We start from the raw sequence: 22,034 nt of genomic DNA, 5'->3' as shown, positions 1-22,034 counted from the left end.
AGGTTGAACAAGTTAGATCTTTATTCTTTTGAGCGTAGAAGGTTGAGGGGGGACTTGATAGAGGTATTTAATATTATGAGGGGGATAGATAGAGTTGACGTGGATAGACGTTTTCCATTGAGAGTAGGGGAGATTCAAACAAGAGGACATAAGTTGAGAGTTAAAGGGCAAAAGTTTAGGGGTAACACGAAAGGGAACTTCTTTACTCAGAGTGGTAGTTGTGTGGAATGAGCTTCCGGTAGAAGTGGTAGAAGCAGGTTTGATTTTGTCATTTAAAAAAAAATTGGATAGGTATATGGAAAGGAATGGAGGGTTATAGGCTGAATGCAGGTAGTTGGGACTAGGTGAGAGTAAGCGTTTGGCATGGACTAGAAGGGCCCAGATGACCTATTTCCGAGCTGTAATTGTTAAATGGTTATATATTATATGGCTAACACCATAAATCAGCGAGTTGATTTATTGTGTTGTCCCTCTTTCTGTGATTTAGGGACACCTCTTTTTCCCTTATTAGGGAAAGAGTGTCATGGTCCGGTCCGAAGTCTGTATCTCAGTTCACGGTCCGGTCCGTGGACTCCGGATCCTCCGGCTTTCCCTTGTTCCAGTTGGACTTAACCATAAGCACCTGATGCTCATCCTGGGGCTGGGAATATAAGTGGCCCTGGGATTGAGTGTGGTGGGGTCATCTTGTGAAACTTCCCTGGGAGCAAACGGCTGGCGAAAGGCCGGAATGGCCACTTGCCATCTTTAGGCTGGGATGGAGAACCATTGCTTCTTGGAGCCTTGCTGTCATTAGTCGGAGCTGCCATTGCGGTATGGATTTGGCCGTTTCCCGGGCCAGCTGGGTGGCCATTAGCCACCCAGAGCTAGGTAGGGATCCGGTTGTTTCTGTAGCCAGCCAAGGCTGCTGGCTGTAACCGTGACTCAGAGCAGCCCCGATGCAGAGATGGAACTGTCTGTTGTTCTTTGATGTTTGTCTCTTCCTGTCCTTGCCCCGTGGGGTAAGTCAGGCCATTCTGCCATTGCCCTGCGGGGGGAATCTGTCTCGTCTTGTCTTTGCCTTCGTCAGGTAAGTCAGGCCGTTCTGTTGTTACCTGACGGATGGTCCTGCCCCACTTTGGTGTGGAGTGAAAGTTGAATCCCAGCTTGTCGAAGGATAAGTCCCGGCTCTATGTCCATGTACTGTCCAGTCTCATGTTAGTGTCTTGTCAAAGATGAGTCCTGGCTTATTGAAGGATAAGTCCCGGCTCTATGTTGATGTACAGTTCCTAGTCTGCCTCCAAGACCTCAGCCTGAAGTCACAAGCTTTGAGCTCCAAGACCCCAAGCCTCAAGCTTCGAGCTCCAAGACCCCAAGCCTCAAGCTCCAAGTCACGTCTTCACCTGGTTTGGGGTCTGAGCCCGAGTCAAGACCCAGGTTTTGGGTCCTCGTCCAGTCTCAGGCTTGGAGTCCTTGTCCAGGCTCCCAGTTCCCAGTCCCTCATCCCGGTCCTGCTTCCCTAGCCTAGTCTGCGACCCGTTCCGTCCTTTAGTTTTGTCCCGTCCTGTTCCTAGTACTTCAGTGTCTGTGCCCTGCATTTGGGTCCATTCCCAATGCACCCCTTATGACAGAGAGAGAGAGAGAGAGAGAGAGAGAGAGAGAGAGAGAGAGAGCCTGTGGTATGTCGAATACCAGGTGAATGAGTAGTCTTTGGGGTGCTGCAAGTCTGGGTCTTTATAGATGCTTTGCTGCACACCTGAGTGCTTGTTGGAGGGCGCCATAACTTTTTTGCTGGTGGGGAAGAGGGGTTTGTTGCCTTGCTGATGCTTGTGTGTGGGAGGGGGAGTTGGGGGGTGCTTTAGGGTTCTAACATTTAACTGTCATTCATCCTCTGTTTTTGTGGATGTTTGCGAAGAAGAATTATTTAAGGATGTATATTGTATTCATTTCTCTGACATTAAATGAAAGATTCAGCATGATGTCTAAAACTTTGACAAACTTCTATAGATGGGTGGTAGAATAATTATCATCAACAAATCACTTGCAGTACCAGAGGAAACAACATCACCAAGAATGCCTTCCGTGCTTTTCTATGCCAACACTTTGGAAAATCTGATCATCTGGCTGAACTTCTATTCCCAGAGTACAGGCAGAGACTGAAGCACCACCAGTAGTGAGGACCAGGAAGGTATGGACAAGGGAGGCACAGAGCATTTATAGGACTGCTTTGAATCAGTGGACTGGACTGAATTCAGAGATTCATCTTCCAACCTGGATGAGTATGTCGCAGTTGTTACTGACTGGTATGGTGGATGAGCGTGTACCTACAAGAACATACTGTACATACCCAACTCAAAAGCCATAAATGAACCAGAAGTTTCAAGTCTGCTGAGAGTTAGATCTGTGGCATTCAACTCTGGCAACCCAGGTCTGTACAAGAGCAAAGGAAACATTCTGAGTGGGGTTGGAGGTGACATCAGATGCACATCATCTCTGGCAGGGTTTGCAAGATATTACTTCCTACAAAGCGAAACCCAATAGCATGGATGGCAGTGATGCTTCACTACCAGACAAGCTTAACGCCTTCTATGCCCGCTTTGAAAGGGAGAATAAAACTAAAGCTGGGAATATCCTCGCTGCACCTGACGACTCTGTGATCTCTGTCTCAGAGGCTGATATTAGGCTGTCTTTAAAGAGAGTGAACCTTTGCAAGGTGGAAGGTCCTGATGAAGTACCTGGTAAGGCTCTGAAAACCTGTGCCAACCAACTGGTGGGAGTATTCAAGGACATTTTCAATCTCTCACTGCTACAGTTGGAAGTTCCTACCTGCTTCAAAAGGGAATAATTATACTATTGCCCAAGAAGAATATTGTGAGCTGCCTTAATGACTATTGTCCAGTAGCACTCACATCTACAATGATGAAATCTTTGAGAGGTTGGTCATGGCTAGAAAGAACTCCTGCCTCAGCATAGACCCGGACCCACTACAATTTGCCTATCATCACAACAGGTCTGCCTCAGTTGTAATCGCAATGGCTCTTCAAATGGCCTTAGACAATGCAAACACCTATGTTAGGATGCTGTTCGTTGACTATTGCTCAGTGTTTAATACTATCATTTCCATAGTCCTGATCAATAAGTTACAGAACCTGGGACTCTGTACCTCCTTCTGAGATTGGATTCTCAACATCCTAACCAGAAGACCATGATCTGCTTCAGATTGGTGAGAATATCTCTTCTTCACTGACACACCTCAAGGGTGTGTGCTTCGCCCATCACGCTAATCCCTCTATACCCATGACCGGGTGGCTAGGTATAGCTCAAATACCATCTATAAATTTGCTTATGATGCAACCAGTGTTGATAGAATCTCAGATGGAGATAAGAGGGTGTACAGGAGGAAGATATTCCAGCTAGTTGAGTGGTTTCACAGCAGCAACCTTGCACTCAAGGTCAATAAGAGGAAAGAGCTCATTGGAACTTCAGGAAGGGTAAGGCAAGGGAACACAATCCTCATGGAGGGATCAGAAGTGGAGAGAGTGAGCGATTTCAAGGCCCAGGATGTCAAGATCTCTGAGGATCTTGGCTACTGCTCAAGACTGAAAGATCTAGCCTCTGTAGTATCCAAGACATCTTCAAGGAGCGGTGCCTCAGAAACATGACGTCCTTTATTAAGGCCCCCCATCACCCAGGGCATGCCCTCTTCTCATTGTTAACATCAGGAAGGAGGTACAGAAGCCTGAAGACACACATTCAGCAATTCAGGAACAGTTACTTCCCTTCTGCCATACGATTCCTAAATGGACATTGAACCCATGAACACCACCTCACTTTTAAAAAATATATATTATTTCTGTTTTTGCACTATTTTTAATGCATTCAATATACATATACTTACTGTAATTGATTTACTTATTTATTTATTACTCTGTTTTCTTTCTATATTATCATGTATTGCATTGTAGGGCTGCTGCTAAGTTAACAAATTTCATGACACATGTCAGTGATAATAAACCTGATTCTGATTCTGAGAGTATATTGACTGGCTGCAACACAACCTGCTGAGGAAACACCAATGTCCTTGAATGGAAAATTCTGCAATATGTATTGGATAAGGTCCAGTCCACCACAGATAAAGCCTTCCCCACCATTGAGGACATTGACAAGGAGCATTGTCACAGGAAAGCAGCATTCACAATAAGGGACCCCACCAACGAGGTCATTCTTTCTTCTCACTGCTTCCATTTGGAGTAATACACAGGAAATTCAGGACTCACACCACCAGGTTCAGGGACAATTATTAACCCTCATCCAGCAGGCTCCTGAACCAGAGAGGATAACTTAATTCAACTTCACTTGCCCCATCACTGAACTGTTTTCACAACCTATGAAATCACTTTCCAGGACTCTTTATCTCATGTTTATTATTGAATATTTATTGCTTATTGATTTATTAATTGTGCCTTTGAAAGTAATCAGATTCAGGTAAACTGCTGCAGGACCTTGATATGTGTTGAATTGTGTTTGGTTTCTCTTAGCATTTATCGCCTTGAATTTGTTGGTACTTTATGATGCACTTTGATAATTTTTTGTGTTAACTACCTGATTCTGTATTCCCACAAGGAGTTCCCACAAGGAGTTTCTGAGAAGATGCCTTGCTAGGTACTTGATGCTTCCTTGTTGACATCTAGTCTGTTCAGATCGTGGGATTGTCTTCCGTGGAGGGGCATGCTCTTCTGTTGGTTAACTTTTTCTTTAATAGTGATAATTACTTCCTTTTCTGGACTGTGCTTTCATTTAAGTTTAGTGATGTGTGCTTCTTTTCAATATTGCATATACTTGTGTGGATTGCTGAATTCTTTTTTTGTTGATGAAAATGTATTCTTAGAAGTTTTATCTGACTGTTGTGTAATTTTTTTATGTCCGTTATTCCGCTTACTCCTTTTGTGCCAGGTAGCGTTAATCTAAGTGCATTTGAGTGTACAAACTGTTTTTTAAAATTTGTCATTTCAGTTCTTATTCCTCCTTGTAAATTTACCAGTGTATTTTGCACATTGGCTGTCTTCCCTGTTCATGTGATCTTTTATCAATTCTATTGTAATCCCCTGGGTATGATTTTTACTGCAATGCTGTGAAGTATTTTTATTTTAGCCGTTTTCTGTAAAAGCTGTGTGTCCTGCTAGTAAGAATGCTTTGGCTTCGGCTAAACATAAGGAGCCACGTTGCCCAACTTAGGAATGTTGTCCAATCAGGACAGTCTGGGTACGTGTTATAACTTTTGCCCAGTGGGACCCTGGAGAAGATTCTAGAGAGCTGAGTGAGATGAGATTTCAAAAAGACAGTAGTCTTTTTGGGGTCTTTTGGTGGGAGCTGTGGAGAGAAGAGCACCAGGGAAGACAGCTGGAGCATCCCAACTAAAGGGGAAATCCTAATGCAAGGAGTGCTTTGAAGACAAAGGATTGCAAGAAGGGAAGTTCTACCTGTGGTTGATGATAGATATTCAGCACCTTGAGCAAAGTGATACACCCAGTGACTACAGAAATGACCTCCAGTGTTTACATGCACATTTAGTTTGGTTAACTGTAATTATTTTCCCTTTTCCTATTTATCGTTGGTTAAGTTGAAAATTGGTAAATATAATTCCTTTGTAATTTTATGCTGGTGTATGATCTGTCACTCATGGCAACCAATAATTGTGTATGGGCAGTACTTCCACAGCATTCATTATAGTTAATGTTCCTTAATTGGAACATCCCAACCTTCTGGTTTGGCTGAACCAGAAATCATACCAACCCCAGATGTATTTTGCTTATGTAAGGTGGCCTTTCAGTCGCTGGGTCACATCGCTGTCAGCAGAGTTAGCTAACCAGCCAATTTAGTACACGAGTCTGGGTGAGAGGGTTGCACTGGTATGGATATCAGATTAATAGAGTCTGCCTGCAAGCAAATGAATCTCAGGGTTGTATATTGTGACATATATGTACTTTGATAATAAATTTACTTTAAACTTTGAAATCATACTTGTATTAATTCATAAACTTATCTGGATATTCTCTTAAGTATTAATATGCATAAGTCATTAAATTGTAGAAACACTCAGCAGGCTGGAATATACAAGATGAAGATCTTCAACCTGAAATATTCACTCAGTTTCTCTTGCTACAGATGCTAACTGACCTTCTGAATCTTTTCAGAATCTTTTGTTTTTAATACCAGGGTAAATGATGTTGGTACTATTGGAAAATGGGATGTGGAGGCTTTGTCATTTACTTTCCAGAATGGCAATATTTTTGGAGTATTTATTATTTCTCAGGATTTTCTAATCACTATAGTCACTCATGGTGCCTTTTTGTTTATGAATACTTATTCTATGAATGGAATTCTTCCATTATATGAAGTTGGACTCAATCAACATACTTTATTTTAACCTACCTTATAACATCCGTAAGATATTAAGGAGACACAAGAGAGACAGCAGATGTCAGAAATCTTGATCAACACATGCAAAACGCTGGAGGAACTCAGCTGATCAGGCAGCATCAGTGGGCAACCCATAGTGGTGGCTAAAGGTTGTGAAGGTAAGCTCCCCACTCACAGAGCACCCTGAATGCCTTCTGTACAATTTTTACATAGACATTCTGGTTGATTATTGACATATTTCTGATTACAAGTAATTTTTAATATGTTTCCATAATAATACACCTCTAATTATACAAATTCCTGTTCTTCTTATTCACTATCAATTACGTTTAAATCTATGTCAATATGCTGTGTATAACGTATTCCTACATTCTAGAGCACCCAATCCCAGGGAAGTGTTCCAGCATATCATTCTATGCAACTTCTGCCATCTCCAATATGATCACACCACTAGGCAGATCTTCCCCTCCCTTAGTTTCTCCACTTTCTGTAGGGACTGCTCGCCATGACTCACTTGTTTCCCCGTCCCTCCTGACAAATCCCCCTCAAAACACTTATTCTGCAACTGAGCTAATTGTTACACTGGTCCCTATTCCTCCTCACACTGGTCCCTATTCCTCCTCCTTCTCCAGTTCTTCCACATGAGAATCCATCAGTGTCATTTACTGCATCCAGCTCCCTTGCTGCAGCCTCCTCTACATCCATGAGACTTGATGCAGATCAAGGGATCACTTCATCGAGCACCTTCCCTCCATTTGCCAAAACAGCCAGGATCTCCCAGTGGCCACCCATTTCAACTCCAATTCTCATTCTCACACCAACATCTCTTTTCACAGCCATCTCTATTGCCAAAATAAGGCTAAACCCAGATTAGAGTAATAGCAACTTAATATTCCACCTTGGCAGTCTTGGCATGAACATTGATTTCTCTAACTTTTGGTAACCACTCCCCTTCATCTTCCCTTTTTGTTCCTTATCACACGAGTCCCATTGAACCTTCTCTTTCCCCTCCCTTGCCCTCTTGATCTGTTCATCACTCACATATTCCTCCCCTGGTTCCCCTCCTCACCTCATTTCTTTCATTCCTGCTCCATTATGTTCTCCTATCAGAATCCATCTTCTTCAGCCTTTCCACCTATCACCTTCCAGTTTCTTATAACATCCCACTCTTCCCTTCCCTCATCTGCCTATCATCCCCCTCACCTGGATCTGCCTATCACCTGACCACCCCTACATCATTTTGCACTGTCCCCTCTTTCTTTCTAGCCCAGGTGAAGGTCCAGTTCCCTCCCAATGTGTTGCCCAACCTGCTGAATTTCTCCAGCATGTTGCTCCAGATTTCCAGCATCTGCAGTCACTCTTGTGTATTTAAGAGCTTGTCTCTACATACTCTGTGTCAGTTCTCCATTTAATTTTTAATCATTCAAGGGACAAATATTGAGCATGTTTCTATTCAATGCCTTATAAATGGCATTGAACCCAAATAGGGTTTCATTGTCTCATTATCTTTTGTACTGCAAATGGGTCTTATTTCTCATTATTTTTGTGCTGTTAATCTAACGTTAACGAAACAAAAATGGAAAATGATGAATCAATCAGCAAATCAAGCAACTTCAGTTGGGAAGCATTAAGTCGATATTACAGGACTGAAAAATTGGAAGTGAAAGCAAACAAGTGAATTAAGTTTTGGGGGAGGGGGAGGGTTGAGAGTTTGGTGGAAAAAGTAGTGGAGAAAAACCAGTCTAACAAACACTTTAGAAAGTGACAGAGACAAAAAAGAAGAAAAAAAAACAGGAAATTTAAAATGAAGGGCCTTCACCTGATGTTTTGACCTGGTTTCTCTCTCATAAATGTTCCCTGAACTGCTGAGTATTTCCAACAGTTTTGATTCTGTTTTAGATTTCCAGCATCGGCAGTTTCTTTTATCCTGCACTTAGCATCTAAAATAAATCCATGTTGTTCCTACCCTAATACATACATCATATACAATGTTCTAGAACTTCGAATTTCATATGGCACTCCTGATATTTTCAGAAACTTAGCATTAAAATTTGACTAATTATATTCTACTTAATTTGAAGCTGAAAGCGAGTCCCATTGCTGTTCACTCCACCCTGTTTTCTCCTATACAAAGTACAGTAATTAGAAGTTATAATCAAATATACTTCCTCAAAATCATGGACACTAATTTCATCAACTACTTTCTTCAGCAATATTCAATTTTATCACCATCACTCTGAATATCATCTTTCTTCTTTGTATTATTTACTCCAATTTTAGTAGCATCCTGGTTTTGGGGTTTCCATATTTTTCTGCCTATGTTGTGTTTACTACAATTTTTGGTTTTGCGTAAGATTTTACATCTGTTGAATATTTTTGGAAAATCCATTGTAGCAGAGTAGTGAGATCTTAACCTTATGCATTCAGTTCTTCGTATTATGAATTCCCAACAATTGTCAGAATATCACAGAGCAAAAAGAGAGCTTGCACTGAAAACTAGAAAAAAAACTTCTTGGCAACAGTGTAAATAAACAACAGAGGCCAATTACTTTACACATTGAAAAATAGTTTGCACTTGAGGCAACATGGAGAGGCAATTGGCATTTAATAAATGCACACTAATTATGCTTCCATTGTATTTGTCATTCAGTTTATTTCTAATGAAAAAAAATCTGAGATTTTTTCCTATTATTGCAAAACTGAAATTTAGTAGTGAAGTATATTTAAGACAAAGTTAAATAGCTATGTTTTCTAAATTATTGAGTAATTGACACTCACTAAGGTTTCTTAACAAGTTATCATCTTTTGATTCACCCTTTTATATACTATTGTCTTTTTCCAATAGATATGAACTTTGTTTAGCTTTGCTTAGTACTTATTAAATCAAATATAAGACACTTTCAGCAAATAGTGCATACTGTATAATATTAAATCTAAAGTCAGTAAAATTTGAATTGAAAATATAACTTAAATTATTATATTATAAAATTTAACTTATCAAAATAATAAGTCATTTAACATTATGATGTATGATTTGGAAACAAAGCCTTTGTAGATATTTCAGAATTTTAAAAATTGTAGATCAACAGCAAGATGTTTGGAAAACCTACTTAATTGCAGTTGAACAATGCATTGCATCAAAAAAGACGATTTCTGTGGGCGTCAAAGAACAAACATCACAGATGCTGTCATCGGGAGTAAGCAAGTGAAAAAACAATCAATAGGAGAACAACATGAAACACATTTACTTACCTACTGAGACATATCCTTTAAGTCAACATATTCCACAAGGGACGGGGTGTTACAGAAAAAAAAACAATGTCCTAATAGTAGTTCTCACCAAAACAATTTTGTAAAATTCTGGTTTTCAAAGTATAGCTGTACAGCAACAGGAATAAATCAAAGTGCAACTTCCAAAGACTGCAGACTTGAATCAATCTTGCCATTATAATTGGTAATCTTGTAAGACTGATACAATAACATAATTTGGATCAAACACATAGCAGTTCTTGTCACCATTACTTACACTTAACGTGACTGAAATACCAGCTTTAGAAACTAAAGTTTAGTTGTTTCCATAGCAGCAAGTCAAACATACAATTTTGTAGACTTGTTTATTGTAATTTGATGCTGGTGGTGCACAAGGATTAATCTTTCCCTTCAGTGTCTGAAAAGAGTAGCACTTTCCTGAAATTATGAGAGTGCAAGTTGCTGTTACTAAATTAGAATTCAGTACTAGCCATATGTTTTAATACTTTCTGAATTTACAGTAAGGAAATGACTTAGTAAAAATATTATTAGATGACTTAGTCTTTAGAACCTACAAGCTAACTCTGAAGAATAGACAGAAATATGATACAGCAGTAATCAGATGCCCATACAAGTCTTGAGAAGTATAATTAATGATAAACAAAGTCTATACTAGCTGCATGTCTCAAGGGGATTATTTGTCATCTACGTATATACAGTTTCAATCATCTTGACTGTTAAACTATATTGAACTAGAAGTTTGCAGAAAAAAGCTAACAATTGTGGGGAAAAGATCTTTAAAACATTTCTTACTGAATTCACTTTTCCACTTGATGTCTGGTGAATATCAAAATATAACTAAACTTAATTGGCATTGAATAGTGAATGAACTTACAGCACAGTTGAGACTTTTAAACAACTTCAAATCAAACAGCAGGAAAGGAACAATGTAGAAAAAAAATCATAAAATTAATCAAACTGCAAAATCTTCTGACAATATTACTGGCTGCCCTGCCTTTCTCTGTTCCAGAAGACTTCAAATCACTATACACCAGATTACTCAAGTGTAATTCAGGATAACACCAGTTTTAATGCAGGATCGCAGGAGCAATGTAAATGAGTTAGATCATAACACACAGTAGCCTTTGATTTCATTGTAGTTGCACTGTTGCTAACTTGTGTGGAATAGTATACTGTCAAATTAGCTTTCAAATCCATATTGTTTTCCATATCCGGTAAATAAATAGACTAATGCATACATTTTGTTTATTTTTCCTGGAATTAAAGTAGTGAATTCAAATTACAGTAAATAGTACTTGGTCACAGTGTTCAGAAAATAAATGGGTCTGTCTCATACTGTCAGTTTTCAGTCAATGTAAAGGATTAAGTTTGGTGAATTGCACCTTCTAGAATTAGAGCAAACTTGAAGAAAACTGCACCAACATCTGTCTTATTTCAAACCAAGTGTCAACTCTTTGTAAAGTCATTTGCCAACGAAGTTAAGGTTTTGCTAGGACATTTTAAACCTTCAAGCTAAACTGTCGCTTATAACCTTGACAACTACAAAGCTTGACACATGCATCATCCCCTAGAGGCTACCCTGCAGTATTCTGCAAGCTGCTCACGATCGCTGAGCCATGACGCCACAGCGCTTGCCTGACCTGACATAATGAGCAGCTATTTACAGCAAACAAGGTAGATGGAAGAACACAGACCTAAATGATGCTTTGGTGTAAGGAGGATTCCACTGAGGTGCAAATGAGCCAGTCAATCTTAAGGCCTCTGAGGCTTGCTGGAACAAGCAATTTCAATCCCTTTAGGAATATGCAGTCATGAGCCACACGCAGATCAATAAAATAAGTTGCAAGGCAAAAGAAAGATGACAATTAAACAAAAGGAGAAAAAGCTACCAAGTTTGGTCAATAGTTTAGAGAAATTATTTTGGAGTTTCATTTGCATTCCATTTTCTGTCCATGCATCGACTTAATCCAATCAGACTACAAATATGTAAAACTATTTTATAGTTCTTACAATTCCATAAAATAGCTTACCAAAAAGTTAGCACAATAAAATCATGTATTTTTACCCAAAGGAGTTTCAGTCTTAATCCATACTGAAGACAAATGGATAAGAAGAACTATTTGTTACTGCCAATACTTTTTAAAATAGGTGTAATGAAAATAACTTAATAATGAAGGAGTTCCAGTAGTTTTCAGATGAGACAGGGTTTTGCAAAAGCTTGAAATCCAGAAAATTGAAGCAAAACATGTATCCAAAATTATCTATATAACCTCAGCTCATCATAATTTTCACTGAAGAAGACTAATACAGCAAGTGCCCTGTTTACAAAAAAACTTTTATACTTGTTTTTCATTGTTTCAATTTTTATTCTGTTGATTCTTTATTTTAAATAGTAAGAGATAACAAGGAAATTGAAAAAAATTTAAAACATTGAAAGGGCTTTTACTGTAACTATTTCTATTTTTTGAAACTCTGATCAAGCTCAATTTAATGGATCATGACTTTATATTCATTATACGAGCTTGGTCTAACAAAATTGGTTTGTTTAATTGTTCTGATTGAAATTGGAACCTGAAATAGCTTTTCTTTTTGTACAAGTTGGATAACATTACAGAGTTTATCAAAAATGGCTAATTTATAAGAAAAGAATTATCAAGACATGTGGTAGTTACAGAGCATTACAAATTTAACATACCGGCAAAGGCAATTGAAGGCAGCACTTCATCATCTTCCTAAGAAGTATTAGGAAAAATCAAAAAACTAACTATTTCTCATTGTACTGACCTCACAGAAACAGGCTGTTCATTGTGTTCTTGTCGACATTTATATTTTAGCAAGTCTTTTCCCCCATCTTATTTTAACTAATCCCATCAACCAACAATCTAATCCTTCTTCCATCATGTGCTTATTAAGCATCCTTTTAATCAAATGCTTGTTGCCTCAACAATTTCACATGATAAGTAGTCTGTGGACTAAAAAGTTACCCTGAATTCACTATTCTAGTGAAATCTTATGGTTATGAAGCTACTGACATTTTCCACTTCATACCTACAGTTTGTGAATGAATACAGTCATTTGATCTTCTGTAATAGTCTTTAGAAAGATGAAGATGAAGTGCTGCCTTGAAGAGCCTTTGCTGGTATGTTGTTTGTAATGCAAGGTAACTGTTGCATCTCTTGGTAATTTATGGAACCAAAACTTCAGGCATCTTGGATAGACATCTAAATTAAGCATCAAAATATTTGATACCAAGTCAATATAAAAAGTTATTTATTAAAAGTCTGTCAACTGTTGTGGAACAGATTTTAGAAATGTGATGTGATGCCGTTTTGCTCAACGAGTCTGTACTGGTGTTTTGTGAAGCAATCTAGTCAATCCCATCTTTCTCCACCTTTCCCATAGCCAAGCAAACATTTAACTTCAAATGTTTCTCCAACTCCTTTTTGAAAGCCACATTTGATTTTTGTCTACTGTGCTTTCTGGCAGCCCATTCTAAAACAGAACTATGTATTTACTATATAGAAGTGAGTGTACCTGCTCGTGTTCTTCCTTACTCAAAGGTGAACAACACTAGCTTCTTTAGTTTGAAACTGAAATCCATTATCCACAGAACATTAGCAAACATTTACTGCATGTTATTGAGGGTCTCCATCGCTTTATAAAATGTGTTGACCAGAGCACTATACTTCAGTTGTGACCCAGTCTATTGTTTTTTTAAAGTTTGGACATGATCACTTTTTTTATGATCTCAGAATCTTATATTCTTTATTAATCACTCTGTTACCAAGACCCGTCAACATTGAAGATTCATGAATATATGTAGCCAGTTCTAGTATCACCTCTAGAATTGTACAACTTAGCTAATATTATCTGTCCTCTTTCTTCCGATCCAATTGTATCATTTTGTCCTTCTCTGCATAACATTTCATTATTTCATGTCTTCACGTTCTACTTCATAAGAACATGAAGTATAGGAGCAAGAGAAAGCAATGCGCACCTTAAGCCTGCTCTGACCAGTCGATGAGACAATGGCAGACATGATAGTTACTCTCTGTCTCGCTTTCCTGCCTGAATCCTATAACTCTCAATGGCAGAATATAGCATTAATGGTAAGACTCTTGGCAGTGTGGAGGATCAGAAGGATCTTCGGGTCTGAGTCCACAGGACACGCAAAGCTGCTACGCAGGTTGACTCTGTGGTTAAGAAGGCATATGGTGTACTGGCCTTCATCAATCATGGGACTGAGCTTAAGAGCTGAGAGTTAATGTTGCAGCTGTATAGGACCCTGGTCTGACCCCACTTGGAGTACTGTGCTCAGTTCTGGTCACCTCACTACAGGAAGGACGTGGAAACCATAGAAAGGGTGCAGAGGAGATTTACAAGGATATTGCCTGGATTGGGGAGCATGCCTTATGAGAATAGGCTGAGTGAACTCTGTCTTTTCTCCTTGGAGAGACAGAGGATGAGAAGTGACCTGATAGAGGTGTATAAGATGATGAGAGACATTGATCATATGGATAGTCAGAGGCTTTTCCCCAGGGCTGAAATGGCTAGCACGAGAGGGCACAGTTTTAAGGTGCTTGGAAGAAGGTACAGAGGAGATGCAGGAGTAAGTTTTTTACGCAGAGAGTGGTGAGTGTGTGGAATGGGCTGCTGATGGCGGTGGTGGAGGCAGAAACGATAGGGTCTTTTAAGAGACTCCTGGATGGATACATGGAGCTTAGAAAAATTGAGGGCTATGGGTAAAGCCTAGGTAGTTCTAAGGTAGGGACATGTTCAGCACAGCTTTGTGGGCCGAAGGGCCTGTATTGTGCTGTATGTTTTCTGTTTCTATGATACAGTGAACTGGTTGTATCACAGCCTGATAAGAATGCTCCCATGCACTGGATCAAATGAAGCTGCAGAGCATTGTAGACTCAGCTAGCTTCATCAGTAGCACAGCCCACCCCACTGTTAAGGACATCTTCAAGAAGCAGTGGCTTAAGAAGATGGCAACCATATTTAAGGATCCTTATCATCTAGGATTCGCCTTCTTTTCATTACTACCATTGGGTAGGTGGTCCAGGAACCCGAAGACCGACATTCAGTGACTTAGGAACAGCATCTTTACTTCCACCATCATGTTTCTGAATAGTTCATAAACCCATGAACGCTACTTCTTAATCATACCTTTTACACACTAATTATTTATTTTGTAATTTATGCTAATTTTATGGCTTGCACTCTACTGCTGTCCAAAACAACAAATTAGCTGGGATATATCAGTGATTGTAATCTTGATTATGATTTCCTGCAATCCAAATGTCTCTCAATCATGGATATGAATATGTTCAGCTATTTAACCAATACAGCGCTTCAGGTTAGAGATTTCTAAAGATCTACAACGTCCAGTGAGATGAAATTCCTCCTCATTTCATTTTTAAATGGGAACTAGAATTGGTTTATTATTGTCAATTGGCAACACGCACTGTATCAAGATACATTAAAAAGTTTTTGTTTGCATTCTCTGAGACAAATCATTCCATACATGAGTATATCACGGTTGTAAAAAGGAAAGCAAAATGAGGTATATCGTGTCATAGTTGCAGATAAAGCATGATGCTAAGTAACTGCAATGATCAAGAGTTTATCTTTTTGAATTGAATTGACTTTATTTCTTACATACTTCACATACATGAGGAGTAAAAATCTTTATGTTACGTCTCTGTCTAAATGTGCAATATGCAATCATAGTAATTTATAATAAATAGAACAGTCGATGTAACATAGAAATACACTCAAATCATCGTAAGTTAATCAGACTGATGGCCTGGTGGAAGAAGCTGTCCCGGAGCCTGTTAGTCCTGGCTTTTATGCTGCGGTACCATTTCCTGGATGATAGTAATTGGAACAGTTTGTGGTTGGGGTGACTCAGGTTCCCAGTGATCCTTTGGGCCCTTCTTACACACCTGTCTTTGTAAATGTCTTGAATCATGGGGAATTCACATCTGCAGGTGCGCTTGGCTGTCCGCACCACTCTCTGCAGAATCCTACAATCATGAGAGGTACAGTTCCCATACCCATAGTGATGCAGCCAGTCAGGATGCTCTCAGTTGTGCCCCTGTAGAAAGTTCTTAGGATTTGGGGGCCCATACCAATCTTCCTCAACTGTCTGAGGTGAAGGAGACACTGTTGTGCCTTTTCCACCACACAGCTGGTGTGTACAGACCGCGTGAGGTCCTTGGTGATGTGGATGCCAAGGAACTTACAGCTGTTTAGCCTCTCAACCCCAGATCTATTGATGTCAATAGGGGTTAGCCCATCTCTATTTCTCCCATAATCCACAACCAGCTCCTTTGTTTTTGCAACATTGTGGGAAAGGTTGTTTTCTTGACACCACTGTGTCAGAGAGATGAATTCTTCCCTGTAGGCCACCTTGTTATTGTTTGAAATTAGGCCAATCAATGTAGTGTCATTGGCAAATTTAATTAGCAGATTAGAGCTGTGGGTGGTGACACAGTCATGGGTATACAGGGAGTAAAGGAGGGGACTTAGTACACAGCCCTGAGGGGCTCCTGTGTTGAAAGTCAGAGAGGTGGGGGTGAGGGAGCCCACTCTTACCACCTGCCGACGATCTGTGTCCAGGATCCAGCTACACAAGGCTGGGTGAAGGCCGAGGTCTCTGAGCTTCCTGGATGGAATGATGGTGTTGAATGCTGAACTGTAGTCCAAGAACAGCATTCTCACATAAGCATCCTCTTCTCCAGATGTGTAAGGATGGTATGTAGAGCAGTGGCTATTGCGTCGTCTGTTTATCGGTTGTGTCGGTAGGCAAATTGTAGGGGATCCAGTTTGGGTGGTAGCAAGTTGCAGATGTAATCCTTGACCAGCCTCTCAAAGCATTTGCTTATTAGTGAGGTGAGTGCGACAGGATGCCAGTCGTCAGGCATGTCACCTTTAACTGTATGGGAGGTCCATTCAGGAGTCTGATGATAGTAGGTTAGAAGCTGACACTGAACCTGATGGAATGCACTCTGAAGCTTTTGTATCTTCTGCACAATAGAGAGGAGAGAAGAGAGAATGATCAGGCTGGGAGCTGACCTTCGCCATGTTGACTCTTTTCCTGAGCTAGTGAGAACTACGTCATTGGGAGGAGGCCGTTGTTTTGGCAAGTAGTCCTGATGTTGTAGTGATTCAAAATTGTTGCTTATCTGCTAAAATTAATTGGATTTTTAAAATTTGCTTGGAACTTTGATCATGTGACATTCTGATCAGATAATATCTATACACAAGACATACTATATGATCCATATGAAGTCAGATGGCATGTGGGTTCCTTATAACTGCTGGGTCCATTGATGTTAAGTATTATTGCTTTTTTATGTCCTACCATCAACTGTTTAGCAAAAGCTAAAACCGTATGCTGAAGAGGGGAACAGGGAAGCTCTTACTCAGTGAAACTTATTTGATAGATCCTACCAGATATTTAGGCACCCTGAAAATCTGATTCTTCTAAAATGACAGTATCTGTGATTCTCTGTCCGCCTAGTCCTACGTCATGACTCCACTGCCACTGGTTTGGAATGTTATGCTGGTCTCTCTTGATGATAATGAATCTTCCTGAAAGGCAACTAGTTATATTGCAACACACACAAAATGCTGGAGGAATTCAGCAGGTCAGGCCACATCTGTGGAAATGTTCTGGGCCCAGACCCTTCGTCGAGACTGAGAAGGAAGGGGGAAGATGCTGGAGTATAAAGGTGGGGCAGAGGAAGGAGGCTAGCTGGAAGGGGATAGGTGAAGCTAGGTGGTTGGGAAAAGTCAAGGATTGAAGGTGAAGGAATCTGATAAGAAAGGGAGTGGACCCTCGGTAAAAAGGGAAGGAGGTGAGGGCCCAGGAGGAAGTGATAAGCACATGAGAAGAGGTAAAAGGTCAGAGTTGGGAGTCGGGGCGGGAGTGCAGAAGGAAATATTTTAGCAGAAGGAGAAATTGATATTCACACCATCAGGTAGGAGCCTACCCAGACAATATATAAGGTATTGGTATTGCTCCTCCACCCTGAGGGTGGCCTCATCTTGGCACAAGAAGAGGCCATGGACCGACATTTCAGAATAGGAGTGGGAATCAGAATTAAAATGTTTGGTCGCTATCTGCAATATAGTTCTATTGCAGATGGGAGAATAGGTGAAGCATGCTGTTTCTTGAAATGTGCTTGGATGTCCCACAACCTTAAGAAGCCCAAATGAGACCTCCCTTCTTTGGTGCAGAGATTGTTCACAGTTGGTGCTGGTGATTTGCCCTGTTGTTCCCCGAGATATTTTGTAATATATCAATTTGTTTTGCTGTTACAACTACCTGTGGATTCATATCATGATTTTGCTGAGGTATTTTTATTGCCTTAAAAGGACGAGCTGACCACTATCAATCATAGCATTGAGAGCATACAAGTTAGTCAATTAATACAATTGAGAAAAAATGTCACAGGCTTGGCAAGAACCTTTTCAGTGCATCCACAGAGAAGTTTACTTGCAGATTTTTCCCTGTATTAGCTCCTGTCATCCACAAAAGCACAAGAACCCAGTGGTGTCAATTATATTTGATTGACTGAGTAAAGCACACACAAATAAGCCAAAACAATGGACACAAAAATCTATATATGACTTCCCTTGTCAGAGAGCAAAAGCATGCTTTTTCCATTTTCACGTTGCACAGAGCTGCTACATGCTTAAATGTTTCCATCTCGCCCAAACTATCACCAATTAAGTTAGCAGGGTGTTCAAAGGTGTCAAATGACTCCCTGGACAATTGTTCTAACTGTTGTTCAATGAATGAAGTATAATTTATCAGTTTAACTTCACTTTAAAAAAAACTAATATCTCTACACTGTAATATGCTCTGTGAGAAAATAAAGCAAAATAGTCTTTAGGGTTCCTCTGGGACAACTTACATCTTATTCATACTTTATAAAAATAGTTACTCTAAATAAACAGCAATGATAATAAGCAATATTTTATTCTTCTTTTTACTATCATTTTACCTGTTCAGCACAATGTAAATGTAAACATTGAATGATAATAATAAATTGTTTTTAGATGTAAAGGTATAGAAGTATGAAAATGTGTAGGTACTAATAACGATCCAAAATAAGCTAGTAGCATTCTTAGTAGGAGTTTGTTATTTTTTGTGCCCAGTGATCACTTATAACTAATGTGGACATAAGTCACTTTCAACAGCCAATTTGCTCACCAGAGCAAAATATTTTTTTAGACAGTGTTACTAATTACATTGATCCTTACTAGAAAAAAGTTCATAGTGACTACCTCAGTCCCTGAAGTCAGTGAAAACCAATTTCCTGACTCCTGGGTTACTCTGTGGTGAAATAAATTAGGATAATGATTTATGTTTACTCTTGTAGTCAATTCTGATAGAGACTATAGTGGACAAAATGACAAAGTGCCTCAGCAGAAAACTTAAATCATGTCAGCCAATCTGTAGGTTTTTTCTTACTTTAATTGCTCCCACTATTCATTTATCTTCGGAGGCAATGTTTGGAAGGGACACTAGTTGAATCAGTGGACGTTGAAGAATAAAAACACAAAGTTTAGCTAAATTTGTCTCATTAAATTGTGATATATTCTCTCGAGAAATGAGTTTCTTGTAGATATGTCAAAATGACACATGGTTATAGCCAGCAATAGCTCTGTTAAAAATAATATTTGAGGGAAAAACTCACGTAAAATAAAAGAAACCAGCCATACTAGTTTACTTATAAATAAAACTAATTGATATTAGTTTATGGATACTGTGACACTACTTGAAGCCAAATGATGGATAAAAATACACATCCTCTGCTCTATCTGAATTATTGGCACAAACTACTAAAGGCAACCATGCCTTCTGAGACAACTTGCCCAGTAGAGACCATCAACTGTGCTGGCAAAGGAGTACAAGTTTGTGTGATGGGGGAGGAAGGAGGAGGTGTTCAGAGAGGAATAAGGGTTTGATTTCATTTCTGAACCCAGTCGAATTGAAGGAGTTATAAGGTGTTCCTTATAAAACCCTGGCGAACAATCTGCCCTAACCTTGCAGCAGTGACTAATTTGTCAAATATCCCTTTAATGGGTGTGCCCCATGAACTTAGCAACTGCATCATAGAGTGACAAAAATGATTCCGGCCTATTCCACTGTTTGATTGACAAGCAGGCACAAGATATTAGAAATAGAAGCAGAGCCTGCCCTTTAAGGTCTTTGCGGTTTCTTAAATATTCAATAAAATCAGAGTTAATATTTTACTTCAGTGGAACTTTCTAATTCTATATCTCCTTATCTTTTGATTCTTTAAATAGCCAAAAGATCTAGCAAACTCTTCAGACTCCAATTTGGATTCATTTATTTATCTTGAAATGCATAATTTGACATCCACAACCAACACAACCTAAGGACGTGCTGGGGAGTTCTCTACTCTGATAATTCCTACTGACTGAACTTTCATATTCTACTTTAGTAGAGAATTCTAATGATCCATTACCCTCTGGGCGAATACATTTCTTCTCATCTTAGATTTCAATGGACAAACTTTTCTTTGAGACTGTGAAATCTGTTTCAAAAAGAAGCATTATGCCTTCATCCACTCTGTTAGCCTTGTAAGTCTGTTAAATGTATCAATGAGATCACCTTTCATTTTTCTGAAACTTGACTGCAGAGATAGTTTGCTTCATCTCTCTTCATCAGACAATCTCCTCATCTCAGAAATCAATATGATGAATCTTTGTTGCACTTCCTCTTCGGAAGTTTGTGTTATATGTGAAACAATTGCAATTGCAATTTTTAAAAAAAAAAGCAGAAAATATTAACAAGATGGCTGACTCAATGTCCGTTTTAGGCCTTGTTTACACAGATAGGCCCATTTGAGGAATCCTGTGCTAATTTCCAGTAAATTGCACATTAGAGATCTTGCCTTATATAGAGTTGTGACTGATTTGTAAGAGAGATAAAGGACACCCTGAACAATATAATAGGTTGTTTCAAGGAATGTTTGGAGCTTCTCCATGGGCTGGACTACAACCAGTAGCTGAGGATCTTGATGCCCTTTCATGTCTCATCAAAATGTTAAGGTTCCCAGGAAGTTTACACTGAGTGGTTAATAATATATAAGCAATACTGCTAATTGCTAATTGCAGATAACAATTAACAGCTGAACCAGAGACAGGTCAGAAGATGGGCAGTTGGAATACAATTAGATACAGTGTGTGATGAGACCGTGAGGAAGGACAGGCAGATGATAAGACAGTATTGCAGTCAATGGAATGAGTTAAAGTTAACAGGGGACCAAAATCAAAAAAGATGATGGACACAGGATTGAAGGTGTTAGTGTTGAATACACGCAGTATACAGATAAGGTAGATTATTTCATAGCACAGTTAGAGATTGGTAGATATAATACTGCGGACATCTCTGAGTCATGGCTCAAAGAAGATCATAATTGGGAGCTTAACATTCAAAGATACATCAAAAATTATGAGAGGCATTGATCGTGTGTAGTCAGAGGCTTTTTCCCAGGGCTGAAATGGTTGCTACAAGAGGACACAGGTTTAAGGTGCTGGAGAATAAGTACAGAGGAGATGTCAGGGGTAAGTTTTTTACACAGAGAGTGGTGAGTGCGTGGAATGGGCTGCCGGAAATGGTGTTGGAGGCGGATACAATAGGGTCTTTTAAGAAACTTTCGTAGGTACATGGAGCCTAGAGAAATAGAGGGCTGTGGGCAAGCCTAGAAATTTCTAAGGTAGGGACATGTTTGGCATGACTTTGTGGGCCGAACGGTCTGTATTGTGCTGTAGGCTTTCTATGTTTCTGATACACATTGTAACGAAAGGACAAGCAGGTAAGCAGAGGGGATAGAGTGGTTGTGTTGGTAAAAATGAAATCAAATCCTTAGAAAGAGGTGACATAGAATCAGAAGATGTAGAATCCTTGTGGGTAGATTTAAGTAACTATAAGGATAAAAAGACCTTGATGGGAGTTATATACAAGCCTCCTGTCAGCATGTGGGCTACAAATTAAAATGGATTATAGAAAAGACATGTCAATGTTGGGATAATCATGGGGAATTTTAATATGCTGGTAGATTGGGAAAATCAGGAAGGTGCTGGATTCACAATAGAGGGAATCTGATGGCATGAATATCGATCTCTCATTCCAGTAAAAAAACCCTCCCCCTCCCCACTTTTATACCTCTCTGGCCTCTTACCTTTTTGCACCTGTTTATCACTTCTCCCAGGATCCCATCCTCCTTCCCTTTCTCCTACGTCTGTTCTCCTCTCCTATTAGATTCCTTCTTCTCCAGCGCTTTACCTTTCCTACCCACCTGGCTTTACCTATCACCTTCCAG

The 22,034-nt window shown here is 39.5% G+C and overlaps 1 protein-coding gene across 1 annotated transcript in view; it reads right to left on the bottom strand.

Moving 5' to 3' along the window:
* The window catches only part of LOC132394024 (uncharacterized), a 105,159-nt gene extending 95,251 nt beyond the window's left edge, over positions 1-9,908 (bottom strand). The window contains exon 1 of the mRNA XM_059969654.1: positions 9,649-9,908. The gene's annotated coding sequence lies outside the window, so the exon portion shown is untranslated. The remainder of the gene's footprint in view (positions 1-9,648) is intronic.
* Positions 9,909-22,034: the final 12,126 nt, after the last annotated feature.

This window comes from Hypanus sabinus, chromosome 5 (genome assembly GCF_030144855.1).
Source record: "Hypanus sabinus isolate sHypSab1 chromosome 5, sHypSab1.hap1, whole genome shotgun sequence".
NCBI lineage: Eukaryota > Metazoa > Chordata > Chondrichthyes > Myliobatiformes > Dasyatidae > Hypanus > Hypanus sabinus.
The sequence above is the reverse complement of the archived record's forward strand: the minus strand, read 5'-3'. Positions and strand labels throughout refer to the sequence as shown.